Raw genomic sequence first — 14863 nt, 5'->3', positions numbered from 1 at the left:
TCGGAGCTGTCTGCACATGTACAGTGACCTGAGGTTTTAAAACATCCGTCCCTGGCTCAGGCATGAATAACATTCTACCCAGCATCCCTCCTGACCCTCATCTGCCCCCGGAGCTGTGGGTATCATTTTGAGGTACCCCACAGTCCTGCATCAGCCAAAATCCCACTTAAAAAGGCCCAATTTTCTAGCAAAAACGTGATCTTAGAAAGTACCATCTAACCATCTCAAATCTCCAACTCTTCAAAAGTTAAAAAAAAAAAAAAAAAAAGAAAGAAAACGAAAAGTCCTCTGAGTCCTGGAGGAAGGCACAGAACTTCAAAGCCCATTCCCTCCACAGACTGGGGCCTTTATAAGAATCTCAAATTAGGGCCACCGGGTGGAGCCATGTCAAAATGTCCCGTGTGGCACACTCTACTATTTAATTCACCATCCCTCTAGGCTAAGCCGGTCCCGTTGCCTTCTTTATTATATGTGGCCACACTGCAATTCCCCACCGCTTTTCTCTGTAATTTAAAAAAATGAGACATTTCTGTCCCGGTTAACATCCCCTGAGACTCGAACCAGAATTCTACACGCCACGAGCTGCTCGCAGACGGCCACAGCAAGATTACCAGAACAGCCCAAACCTCAAAGTAGGTGTTTGTGCAGCGAAAAGAAGTGATTTTTTTTTTTTTTTTGACTTACATTCAAGACCCTCCTTTCCCCAGACAAGTCTAGTGGTAACCACACGAGGGCATCGCGTACCCTTCCATGAGCTTAAGGCTAGGTCTCTGCATCTCTAAGGAAAACCTCCACGGAGAGATCTTGACGTGCAAGTCGGAAGAGTCCATCACGCACCCAGGCCCTGACGTTTGTCATCCGTCGATTGGCACAGCAGCCCTCTGAGGGGGCCGTTATTTAAACTGACTCAAGCCACAAGGCCCAGGCTTCTTCCTGGTTTCCCGCTGGCAGGACACATCAAAGATTCCTCCCGCGGGCCCGAGGCTCACCTGGGCCTTGAGAATTCACATGAAGGGAAACCAACACGGGATAAGCCCCCCGTGCGTTCATCTGGCCAACTCGCCACCGAGCACCACGGCCCTTGGCTGGCTGTGCTTCAGGACCGTCCGGGGAGCCTGCTTTAACCCCGACGCCCGATTAAATCTGATGTCCCGAGGGTGGAGCCTGGGCGCTGGTACCTTTTAAAAAGCTCCCCAGGAGTTTCCAGTATGCACCCACGGGCGAGAACCGCGGCGCCCTTTGCAAATCAGCCTGCTAAGATTATTTCAGAGGAGGCTCATGGCCCTGTGAGGTGTCACCTCCCATCTCCAAAAGAGCTCCTGAGTCCCTTCCTCGGTGGCCCCCAGCGTCTGCCTTAGTCTAGGCCATCGTCATCTCTCTCCTGGCCCCCGCCGTGATCTCCCTGCCTCCAGCCTCACTGTTGGGATCCGTTTCACACATGGCTGCCGGAGGGGTTTTCCTAAACAAAAGTGACTCCGTCGCTCCTTTTCTTAAAACCTGTCCGTGGCTGCCTGTTGCACTTCAGACAAATTCCAAACTTCCTACCACATCGATGGATTTGCCCCAGCCATGCTGAACCTTACGGTTAGGCTTTTCCCTTGCTTCTGGCAGGAATGCCCTCACCAGGCATTCTCCCTTAACCCCCACTCAGCCTGGGAGCCTCATCTCAGGCATCACCTCCTCTGAGAAGCCTTCCCGGATTGTCCCAGGTTGAGCTAGAGCTAGGTGCCCCTCTCTGCTCCCGCAGTCCCCTATACTTCTTAATCACATACGTGTCATAGACAGCACTGCAATTTGCTTTTCTCTTGTTTTTCCGTATCATTGCACAGACATTAAGTCTCTTTTTTTTTTCAGTTTTATTTTTTTTTATTTTATTTTTGGGACAGAGAGAGACAGAGCATGAACGGGGGAGGGTCAGAGAGAGAGGGAGACACAGAATCGGAAACAGGCTCCAGGCTCCGAGCCATCAGCCCAGAGCCTGACGCGGGGCTCGAACTCACGGACTGCGAGATCGTGACCTGGCTGAAGTCGGACGCTTAACCGACTGCGCCACCCAGGCGCCCCTTTTTTTCAGTTTTAAATAGGTAACATACCACAAGAAAAAAATTCAAACAGCCTGAAATGGAAGAGTCCTATATAAGTTTCCTTGCCATCCTTAATTCCCCAGCCTCCTTCCCCAAGGCAATCTCTAACACTTGTTTCGTAGGTGTCCTTCTAGAAATTCTCTAGGCATATCCAAGTATACATGTGTTTAAGTAGACCATCCTTTTGTTTCTTTTTCACACAGGTGGTAGCATACTATACACACTTCCGCCATGCTTATTTTCCTCTTGACCATATTTCTGAAGGCCATTCCCTCTCCGTTCCTATAGACCTGCTACATTCTTCACCGCTGCACAGCATTCTATATATGAAGGTCCATAATTTAGTTTTCTGTTGATGATTATATAGATTATTTTCAAGGCAATGTCTTAATTATGGGACCCAGCATCTGGTACAGTTCTTAACTTACTAGGGGATTCCCTGAATGCTTATTCGGTGTATGAATGGATGGGTGTTTGGATTGGTGGGTGGGTGGGTGGATGGATGGATGGATGGATGGATGGATGGATAGATGGATGGATAAGTGGGTGGGTGGATGGGTGAGTGGATGGATTGGTAGGTGGGGGGGATGGATGGATGGGTTCATGGGTTAAGTGTCCACATAGATGGATGGATGGGTGGGTGGGGAATGGATGGACGGGTTCATGGGTTAAGTGTCCACATAGATGGATGGATGGGTCAATGAATGGGTGGGTAAACAGAAGGGTGGATGGATGGAGGGTATGTGAGTGGGTGGGTAGGTGGGTAGATGGATGGATGGATAAATACATGGGGGGGATGGGTGGGTTAATGGGTGAATGGATACATAGATGGATAGTGGGTGGGTGGGGAATGGATGGACGGATGGACAGACAGAGAACCAGGTTCAGAATGGTGAAATGGCTTGCCTCCGATGACACAGCCAGGAAGCAGAAGGCCAGCACTCTGCTGAGGTCCTCTATCCACCTCCCACCCCTTCCAAAGCACCACACCACAACTATGACCATGTCTCTAACTTAACCTTCCCTAGATGTTATTCCTGGATTTGGGCCACTTGGGACCACATCAGAATGCACAGTTTTAGAACCTCCCATTAAGCATGTCCTGTCAAAACTAGCGGTTTCTATCCTGGAGTCTTATTGAAATGCCAAGCAAATGAGAGGCATCTCTTGATAACTGAGGCCCCTTGAACTTCAGGGAGGAATACAGACTCTGTCCACCCTCACGACAAGACACTTATAGGTCCCACTGAGTCTCGGTAGAGTGAGGGGACACTGCAGACGACCTCCAGCCCCAACCAGAAGATGGATGAGAAGCACATCCCTCATCAATGGCTCTTTCTGGCCCATCTACTTGCTTTCTCCACCCTCCAAGGTGACATCAGCCAACCCCTCCAAAAACCACCTCCCCAGAGAAGGCCATGTCCACACAGGGAGGCAGCAGCAGCACAAAGCCGAGTGAGCTTGGAGTGCTGGAATCAGACAGGGGGGGGTTCAAGCCCTGGCTGCCACTGTGGGACCCCGAACAGGAAACCTCAACCACCCCAAGCCTCAGTTTATTCATCTGCAGAATGGGAACGATAACAGTACCTACCCGGTCGGGTTGACCTGACAACTGAATGAAAGAATGCAATAAAGCATATGATACATAGAGTTCATTATTGTTATGGTGTCTGTTATGATTACGCACAACAGCTCAGCCGTGACTACGGACCAGGCGCAGTTGCTGGGTGTTTCTATAGATTAGCTCGTTGGCTCCTCCCAGGAGACTCCTAACCTGCTATTATTATCCCATTCTGCAGATGAAGAAACCACCAGCTAAAGGGCATGTCCAAGATCACACAGCCAGGAAGTGACAGAGGAGGGATTCTAGCCCCAGGCTGCCTGATCCGGAGTCCAGGCCCTCTGCTTGTTACGACTCCACTCACGCTCTCTGCTGCCATTATTACTATGAGCGTGGGTATCATTACTACCATTACAAATAGTAGCTGTTGTTACTTCTACTGTTACTACTCCCACTATTACTGTTACTCTTTTTAAAATACCACAACCTCAAGGCTTCCAACCTATGGTATGTTCACCACGAGACCAGCCCTCACACTAAGTCCTTCAAAGTCACGCAGAGCTCTCGTCTGGCTGCACAGGGCAGGAAACACACAGATGTGACTTCTGTCACACATGGCTTGTTGGGCAAGCTCCCTCCACGGTGCTTGGCCAACCACAGGGTATGGCTATGCCCCAGGCCCAGCCTCAAATACCACCACCGCCCTCCCCTCCCAGCTGTCTTTGGAAAAGTCATGTTAGGCACCTCAGAGAAGCCCAGCTCCCAGAATAACTCCAGAAGGCCCCCCGGGTGAGGACAACTATTATTGCCCTTAGAGCTGCTTGTGCCCAAGAAGTTCCAGGGGCCTCCCATCCTGCCCCTGGCACCTCAAGCCAATGGGTCAAAGGAAGCCCCAATGTGGAAACTGGGCTGGACACCCCTCTACCCAAATACCTCCCCACCACATGCAGCCCTGCGTCACTGGCCCCCTGAGTCACTTAGGGAGCAACCCTGAATGAGGACTTGGGGGCTTGGGTTCCGACCCCAGCTCTGCCGTGACCTCTGCATGTGACTTTAAGCAGGCACTTCACCAAGCTGAGCTTTGATCTCCCTTTCTGAAAAATCAGCAGAAAGCTAGCCCCTAAGTCACAGGATCGCTGTAAGGACTGAATGAATTATCCCAGCTCCAGTCAAAAAAGACACAGAGCCAGGCATGCACTTAGTGCTCAATAAATGTTAACCATCATCACCTTCACCTTCACCACCACCACCATCCCCAGCATCATTATCATTGTCACCACCACCGTCCCATCGTCATCATCACCAGGATCCCCATTATCACTGCCACCATCATTGTCATACCCATCATCGCCATCGTTATCACCATCACTGTCCCCATCGATAGCACGTCACTGTTACAGGTCAGGTTCCCCCAAGAAGCCGACTCTGATATGCAAGTTAGCATGAGGGGTATTTATCTGGGCGTGTCCCTGGTGTCACCACCTGCAGAAGGGTGGGTAACAAAGCAGGATTGGGCAGAGGGAGGACATGGGCAGCAATGTGCCCCCGACAAAAGTGCCCGTCGATCCCACGAGGGGCTCTAAGGCTGACAGCCCCTCAGACATGTCTGGTATCTGGGCGCTTGGCACTGACAGTCTCTAGAATTTATCACAATCTGGGGTTCAGAGGAGATCTGCATATTGTAAGAAGAAGAGCCAAGGGCTTACCACCAATGAGGAATTCAGGCATCTGTGGGGTTTACTGTCAGGGGGCAAAGGAGCTTTGTGGGAGCTTCTCACACTGTCCCATTTGCCCCGCAGCCCCAGCGTCTTGCTCACTTTCCCACAACAGCAGGGCCCCTGGGGACCATCTCCCTTCAAGCGGGTGCTCATCCGTTCTAACCCCAAAGCCTTGGGACAGCGTGGCCCTGCTTCCTGGCAAGCCTTCTTGGGCGGCCGCCGGGATCTGTCTCCTCTTGACCTTTCCCACTCTTTTTTCTAGGGAGCTGAACCAAAGGATGGTCTGCTCGTGCAGGCGAGTCCCTTTCTGGCTGAGCTGACAGAGCTGAGGGCCTCAGGGAGAGAGTCTGGGTCAGGGCCACCTGCCCTTCGTGGCCACGAGCAAGCGTGGGCCTCTCTCATGTAGAAAACCCGCGAGGGGCTGTCACAGGGCAAAATGAGGTCGCGTGATCAAAGTGGCCAGGACAGCCAGGCACCCAGTAGGTGCTTACTAGATGCTCCTTCACCCACAACACAGGCCCTTAGCAGGCGCCACAGGGCAGAAAGGAGACGTCAGGATTTATGCCAAGCAGTGGCTTCCCACCGAACCTCTCTCTCTGGCCTCGGAGGCCCTACCTGCCTACCTTTTGTCCCACTCAACCCATTCCAGCCCCAGTGGCCTCTCCCTCAGACTCCCCAAGCTCATTCCCCACCTCAGGGCCTTTGCACTTGCTGGCCCCTCTGCCCAGAGCCTTCTTCCCCAGAGCTTCCCAAGACCGCCCCCTCCGTTTGGGACCTACCTCACCCCATCCACCCCTGCTCAGGTAGAAACCCATGCCTGCTGTCTAGCTCATCATACTGTTTATTTTCTCCACAGTACACAGCACCCTGGATTTACCTCGCTTGGGGAGGGCACGTCTGAGGATTCACCATTGGATCTCTGATGCCTAGAACAGGAACTGTGTACCACAGAGGAGGCCCTCCCAAAGGCCCATTCTGGTCACAGGTCCCGGAAAAGGGTAGGCAAAAGGAAGACCTGTTCTCATTCCCTGGGCAACTCTTTCTCCTCTGTGCAGTTTCTCTGCACAAGGAGGGGACCGGACCCAATGAATCCATATTCCCTTCCAGCTCCAACAAAAAGATTCCACAAACTTGGACAACTTCTCATTTTAGCCAATAACCAACTCATGCCAGAACATGATTCATCTCCGCCGATTTTGCCTAGCAACCAGCCCTTTTCCCCACACCCCGAATCAACCTCCCCCCAAGAAAAATTCCTCCCCCGCCCCACACCCCCCCCCCCCCCCCCCCCCCCCCCCCCACTTCTGGCATCCCGGAGAGGAATGCAAGCCTTCAAGATCCCCCCCTGTCTGTCTGCCACCAACATTTTAACGCAACCTCAGAATGTCTCGGGCTATGTCTGGAACAAGCTGGGGGGAGCTGTTCCCCCCCGGGATTAGTACAGGAAACAGCAGCAGAAGTCAGGCAGGCAGAAAGCGCTGACCCAGCACGGGGAGATCATTTCTATTCTGATGCCTCACCCTCCTCTTACATCCAGCTCCTGAGGCCTTGAAAAGTGTCTGCGTTTTAGGGAGGAAGCGAGGGGAGACCGGGAAAGCGAGCAGGGCAGCGGGAGAGTCCATGGTCGAGAACGAACCGGCTCATTCAGATTGCCCCAGGGATGTTTGCATACAGTCCCCCCGGTGAGAGAAAGGAATTGTCTCATCTTGGAGATACTGGAAAGCAGTTAATAAACCTCAATACCCGTTGGCAACACAAAATCTTGGCGATCTAAGAATAGAAAGGAATGTCCTTGACTTGGAAAGGGATATTTACCAGAAAACTACAGCAAACATTATGCCCAGTGGAAAACTGTATAAGCACCCCCCATCAAGATCAGGCACGAGGCAAGGATGTCCACCTCCTCAAAAAAAATTATTTTAATATGTATTTATTTTTGAGAGAGAGACAGACACGGAGTGGGGGCGGGGAGGGGCAGAGAGAGGGAGACACAGAACTGGAAGCGGGCTCCAGGCTGTCAGCACAGAGGCCGACGCGGGGCTCGAACTCACGAACTGTGAGATCACGACCTGAGCCGAAGTCAGAGGCCTAACCGACTGAGCCACCCAGGCGCCCCTCCACCTCCTCAACCGGCACCTTCTCCACCATCACCACCACAGTAACACCCATCATCGTCTCCTCCACAGCCTCTACCCTCCTCCAGCACCTCCCCCTCCCCTTCTATCACAACACCCACCCCCACCCTTCACTATCACTCTCCACCACCAGTCAACACTGACGACAGTCAGGGACGTGGGCTGGAGACCCGCCTCGGCCACTACCCTTCTCAGTTTGCCCGTCTGTACCTTGAGTGGTAGGACCGTACCAGCTGTTTGCAAACTACGCTCCACTGAGCACTCGGGGCTCGTGCAGGGGCACAGGGAGGCGAAAAGGTGCCCCCCGGGGGCAGCCCGTTTCCCCTCCAAAATACAGCTCTTCTCTCATCCAACTTAGGGTAGGAGTCCTGGTGAGAGTTTATGAGAACAAAGGATTCTGTGGCTCAACAGGGTTGAAAAATCAGCGGAAACGCAATCAACACAAGCGGAGACTAAGGATCGAAGCAGGCGACTCACGGGAGAAGGACGCTGTACGAAGCCCCCGATTCACCGATAATCCAACAGCCCACCTAGGAAAAAGACGGAAAACCTTGGCGGCATTGCCAAGGACGGAGGGGAAGGGGGGCACTCCCGGACCAAGACGGGGGTGGAAATGGTGCCACCCCTCGGACAAGTCGTTTGGGAGCACCTGTGAAAAGGCTACGCCTGGTGATCCCACCAGAAGGACCTACAGGCAGGAGTGCCCCGTGCGTGCGTCTGCAAAGACACGCACGTGCAGGGCACCCTCAGAAATATGTGAGGACACAGGGCCGCCCAGCTCTGCCACCTGTGACCTCCCTTCATGAGCTCACCTGGCGCCTGCTGTGGCCCCCGCACACCTGCCCAGAGGGACCCTGAAACTGGCTCCGTTCTGGGGCCACCCGAAGCCCAGGCGAGCGGGAGTCTGGGCTCACACCTCAAAAAGGGGAGCCGCCTGCACAAGTCCATCAGGTCAAGGCCACTTCCTGGGGCTCATCGTTCTTTCCCTTCGTGTAAGGTAGTCGGTAAACCACAAGGAGGCTGAGCTCCCAGGCCAGACCTAGGATCTGAGCCCTCTCCCCCACTCACCGGCCGTGTGACGTCGGAGGGGTCAGCTCACCTCCGTCAACAGTTCGCGGAGCAGGGACGGCTTCCTCATGGGCTAAACGAAGCTGAGCAAAGCGACTCCGTAGCGATTTTTCCAATGGGATCGTTTACGTGGAAAGCAAATCGAGAAACGTTGATGATATTAATGCTCCAGGCCCTTGCCTCGCAAAGCAAGTGCTCTCTGAACATCCTCTCACTTGACAGGAGCGCCGGCTAGAACTCTGCCACACCAGTGGGCACAGGGACGGCCTCCCTTTTCTCACTTATGAACCACACGGGCACGGGCATCCTGGCAGGCCCATCTCAGGGCCCACACGCAGGCACTTCTGTAGGCCGGCTCCTGGTAAGAACTTCTGGGGCGAAAGGCAAGGACATGATGCTGCTATCTGACCCTGGGAGAGGGCCGTATATCTGCACTCCGGTCCACTCAAAACCACACCGTGTGAAGATCTCATCTGCACAAAGACAAGCCGTTCTTATCTTACGAGAGGTCACGGGAAAAATTCAAAAGTGTTTCTAACTGGCTCCCCGATGGCTTGCCCCGTCCTTCCAGCCAGAGCTCTGCCGTCGTGGGGAAAGCGGCCCTCAGGCCCAGCCCGTCCAACTTAGGTGTGGTGGAAGGAAGGACTTCCTAACAGCGAGGAGTTTTCAGATGCTGGAGACGACAGAAGTTGCTGGAAGGATTCCTCTAGGGGTCTCTCAAGATGGGAGGCCAGAGGTAGTTTGAGCTCTCCGGTGGGAAGAAGCCAGGTTCTCCCAAGACCTTCTTGTCCAAGAACCGAGCGACTCAGGGGAAAATGGCATCCAGCCGCCCTTCCCCCCAGAGGCCGGCAATAACGCCTCATACAAGGGCGCAGGGTTTGGGGGCCCACCAGCCGTCTGAAATTCAGAGCATTGTCTTCTTCCCTTTGCCAGAGAGGTGGTCGAGGCCCAGAGAGGGCAAGCGACTTGCTCCAGGCAGCACAGCCAGGGAGGGTGTAGAGTTGCACCCCTCCCCCCCCATAACCCCGGAGCACCAGACCGGGGACCAGTGCCCATCCAGGGCCCCCCGCCTGCAAGTTCACGTCTCAGGAGAGCCGCGGGGCCGTGGGCTCGGCCTCCAGACGCGGTGGACTCTTGGCGTCCCCGCACGTGCGCAGCATCCTGGGTAGATCCAAGGCGCTGGGGTCCCAAGGCCAGCTGGTCCTTCCCCCGCCACGTGACCTCAGGCCAGCCCCGACGGCGCACTCGGGAACGTGGGGACACCCTGTCCGCAGGGCCGTGCTGCCAGAGGCTCGGGCACCCGCTCCACCAGCAAGCGAGAGCGCCCGCCCTGCAGGTGCGCGCATGCGCCGTGTGTGAGGCGGAAGGGCCTGACGCGCGGCGGGGCCTCTTGGCCGCCTTTCTGCCTGCAGACCCGAGCGCCGCGGCACCTCCTGCTGCCCCAGCTGAGCTGCAGGGGTGTGGGCACAATGGACGCGGGCCTCTCCTGCAAGCCTGCTTGCCCTGCATTCACGCACTCATTCATGCATTCATTCATTCATTCGGGAACAGGATTGCAGAAGTGTGACCTTGGGCAAGTCACTTCACCTCTCTGAGTTTCCGTGCCTTCCTCTGTGAAACGGTGGATAATACCCGTGCCTCCCTCAGCTTTGTGAGGACCCAATGCATAGAAAGCGCTTAGCGCTGTGCCTGCTACGCACCGGGTACTCAAGCAGTGACGGAAAGTGGACCCAACAGGGGGATTTCAACACTGACAAAGGATACAAGTAGGAGATCTGGGGGCCAAAGGGGTCTCTCGGAGAGCCTCGTCCCACAACCTTCCCCAGGGCAGGTGCAGGAGAGGTGTCCCACCTCCCAACGTCACTCTTCCTTTCCGCTCCTCCTTCAGAGAGCAACTTGAAGGGATTCATTGGGCTCAGCATGCATTGAGCACCTACTGCTTACCCAGCTCTGTACTGGGCTCTGACCTGCAGTGCAGCTGGGCAGGGAAGCCGCAGAATCTCAGAGATCAGAACTGCCTGCCGTTCCCTCTCTGGGGCTTCCTGGCAGCAGGAGCAACAAAGATAATCAGAAACGGAGCCCTTTCTCCCTCCCGGGCCCCAGGCCGTGAGCTCTAGGAGCATTTTCTCATCTGAGCCTCGCGACAGGGCAGGATCTGTGGTTTCACAGGTGAGGCGCTGAGGCTCCAAAAGGGGGCGGAAACTGCCTAAGGTCACACTGCCTGGAAGTGGAATTCGAACTCGGGTTTGGATCCAAGTCTTGTGGGATGCAGACACCTTAAGTCCTTCCCCCACTGCTCCTGAAGGAGTGTCCTGCCCAGAGTCAGTGCTGATAAGTATTTGGCTTGTTTTATAGACGGGAACACAACAGAGAGGGGAGGGGTGATATTCTAGGTCACCCGGCAGCGAATCCAGCTGGATACCACCCCTCCCCAACCTTTCCAACCCCCCAGAGATGGCCTTGGCACCTGCCCCAGATGGGCCCAAGTTCCTGGGCTCCCCTAACCCTGTTGTCAGCCGCGTCTCCAGCCGCACTGGCCCAGACAATATCTAAGCCCTAACTGGGGTCACCGCACCTCGGAGGGAGACAGGGAACAGCTGTCACATGACCCCTGGCCCCCGCCAGGCGCCAGACCCCTGCAGAGGGGCACACGGGGTTGCGGGGTCCTTCCCCAAAGGGCGGCACGAGCCTGTCTCTTCTCTCTGGCCACATCCTTCACCCCCTCCTTGGAGTTCACGGGACTTCCCTGGCTGCTGGCTCTGCTCTGCTCTCACCGGACACTTCCAGGCCCCTCTGCCCTGCCCCCACCCCAAGAAAAGACGTTATAACGCCAAAGTTTCAAGCGTCTGAGAATCGCTGATCTTGTGACTCTGGAGCTTCTAAACCTAGATCTGGAAAGAAGAGGTGACTCTCAGAACAGCTGGACGCTTAGAGACAGAAGTTTCCGCCCTTTTCTCTGGGCACAGCACTTCACAGTTGACAGCTAGCAGAAGCTCACATTCACTGAGCACCCGTGGGGGGCCTGCTCTAAGCATTTTAAGTGAATGACCCCAACTCCCACCGCCCCTCCGAGGCAAGGGCCACCATTATTCCCATCTCACAGCTGAGGAAACTCAGGCTCAGAGAGGTTTAGTGACTTGCCCGAGGTCACACAGCCGGGTGGTGGCAGAGCTGAGATTGGAACCCAGCTCATGGGAAGCCTGTACCCCTAACCAGCAGGCTCCACCGTCCCACACGCTGTAAGGTGCGTTCACGTCTATTAACCTTGCAGCATTCTGGCGGGTGGGGGAGCCAGGGCAAAGGCTGTGGTCCAGGGGCTTTACAAGTGAAGAACCCATAGCTCAGAGGTAAGCTGACTTGCCCAAGGCCATGCAGCTAGAAGGGGCGTGACTGGGTCTCCAAGTTCCTTATTTCCGCATCCCACTACGTCCCCCTCCCCTTGCAGTCCCCAGTCCTCCACCCCGGTACAAGCCCAGTCTCTCTTTTTCCCCCTCCAGCCCCCCTGGCTGAGTCTGGCTCCCCAAAGCCAAAGGCAGAGGTCCCAGGTGGCCACCCATAGACCTGGACCCTCCACCCTCCCAGGGCACCCCTAGGTGGCCCCTGCAGGGCCCCAGCGGGTGGTGGGATGCCCATGCCTGGCACCGCAGAGGCCTCTGGCATCAGGGACCCCGGCGAGAGCAGATTTACGAGCAGGACTATTTTATACTTTGCAGCTGCCGCTATAAACCCTGGACCCATTTGGCTGGGGGGGGGGGGGCGGGAAGCAGCTGCAGAGGAACCCCCCCGGGCCCTGGAGCCACTGCCAGATCCTCCAGGCTTTTTCTGAGCAGCCAGAGGAATCCTGAAATTAAAACCTCCTGAAAACATGGCAGATCCCTGTCTTGCCCCACATAGGCCTGCTTCTTCCCCGACACCAGCTGAAGAGCCGGAGAAGAGGCAGGGCAGAGACGGACACAACAGAGCCCCGGGTCCCCGGTCGGCTTTGGATGGGTCCCAGCCCCTGTCTGGTCCACAGGTGCCCACGCACGACACGGGGGTGCTGGTCTGGTTCAGGGTTTCTGAGACTGTCTGGACTTCAGAAGTTCCCTACAGTAACTTAGTTCAAACTGTCCCACTGTAAGATTCTGTGCTCCAACTACCTACTGGCTGTGTGACCTTGGACAAGTAACTTGACCTCTCCGAGTCTGTTGTTTTCATCTGTAAAATGGGGAGAAATAACAACCATCTCATTAAGAAGGCTGTAAAGAAGGAATAGAATACACCAGGAGTTCCCAGCAGCTTTATTGGTAATAGCCAAAAGCTGGAAAACCACCCAAACGTCCATCAGCAGGTGAACGGATAAACAAATTATAGTACATCCATACAAGGGAATACTACTCAGCAATAAAAAGCAGGGAAGTATCGGGGCACCTGGGTGGCTCCGTCCGTTGAGCATCCAACTGTCGATTTCGGCTCAGGTCACGATCCCAGGGTCATGGGATCGAGTCCCAAGTTGGGCTCCACGCTGAGGGTGGGTTCTCTCTCTCTCCCTCTGCCCCTCCCCCCAGATCGTGCACAATTTCTCTCTCTACAAAAAATAATAAAATCAAAAATAAAGAAGAGTATATGGTTCCATTTATAGAAAATTCCAGAAAACAAAAATGGATCATAGTGACATAAACAGATCAATAGTTGTCTAGGGATTGAGGTGGGGAGAAGCGGTCAGCAGAGACCACAGAGGGGTATGAAGAAACTTTCAGAGGTGACAGATATGTCCATTACCCTGATTGTGGTGATGGCTTTAAGAGATACACCTACACCTATGTCAAAATTATCAAATTGCACGTTTTTAAAAATGTGCATTTTATCGTGCGTCAGCTATACCTCTGCAAACCGGCAAGAATGAATATGTATCAGTAAAGCGCCAGAGACGCGTGTAACAGTCCATTTGTGAATGGCGGCCATTCCTGTTATTAATCACTGTGGTCGCATCTAGGGGATTCTTTGAGTCATTTTCATTTCCTCCCCGGGGTGCCCGGGTGGCTCAGTTGGTTAAGCATTTTCACCTCCTCCCCTAGAATATAGCCTCAGGTCTGTTGTGCCAATGGTGTGTCCTCGGTATCTGGCACACAGTAGGTGCTCATTAAAGGGTTGCGGTTGGAAAACGAAAAGCCGATGACCCTGGCAGTTGCTTCTCGGCCACCTTGGAACCCGGAAAGCTGATGGATCCCCTTGGGGGCAGACTCAATGATTCTAAACCTCTAGGAATGAGAACCAAGACAGGAAGGACCCACGGCACTGGCCAGTCACCGTCAACACCCCAGGGGTAGGGTGGCGTTAAAACAAGGACTGGGGACCCACGATGAAATGCAACGGACACAAAACAGGATTCCCCACCCCAGCATCAGAAGGGCTCAGCTTCTGGGCCCACAAGCGAGTTCTAAGATGAAGTAGGAGGCTCGGGGCTGAGGACCCTGGACTGAGGAGTCAGACGGACGGTTCAGATCCCAGCTACGCCTGTCCGTGTGACACCGGACAAGCCTCTTCACCCTCCGCTTCCTCGTCTGTAAAAGGGAGGCGATGATGTTGCTCGTCTCTCTGTGGGGAGTGTGGGTGAGGGTTAAATGGTGTGATGGATGCTCACGTGTGCCTTCCTTCAGCCTTACACGCGTGCACCTGTGTGCACACGCGGAGCACCTACTGTGTGCCCGGGGTGCTGGGGAGACACTGGGGACGGACCCGCAGGCAGAGACAGTTGCCCAGCCACACCCTCAGACACTCTGATTTCATTGGTCTGGGTCGGGGGACGCCTGGCTGGCTCGGTCAGTGGAGCATCTGACTTCGGCTCAGGTCATGATCTCCTTGTTCGTGAGTTCGAGCCCCACATCAGGCTCACTGCTGTCAGCGAGGAGCCTGCTTCGGATCATCTGCCCCCACCCCCCCTCTACCTCTCCCCTGCTCAGGCGCTCGCTCTCTCTCTCTCTCTCTCTCTCAAAAATCAATCAACATATAAAAAAAACTTTAAAAAATCTGAGTGGGCCTGAGTGGGGCTATGATTTTAAAAGGCTCTCAGATAATCTCCCTGTGCAGGTTGAGACCCCTGCCGGGTAGGGCAGGATCATCTCCTCTTCATACACATGGAAACGAAAGCCCAGATGGCCGAGGCCACACAGCCGAGAAAGGACGGAGGCGGCACGGACACAGGCAGATCTCATCCTAAGGGCCCAAACCTCCTTAATCACCCCAAGAAGATTACAGGTGATGTACCAGGGCAGAGCCCCTGGAAGATGGGACTTCTGCCCCTCCCGCTCTTGCCTT

The sequence above is a fragment of the Panthera uncia genome, assembly GCF_023721935.1.
Source record: "Panthera uncia isolate 11264 chromosome D3 unlocalized genomic scaffold, Puncia_PCG_1.0 HiC_scaffold_8, whole genome shotgun sequence".
Taxonomy (NCBI): domain Eukaryota; kingdom Metazoa; phylum Chordata; class Mammalia; order Carnivora; family Felidae; genus Panthera; species Panthera uncia.
Note: the sequence above shows the minus strand (reverse complement) of the source record.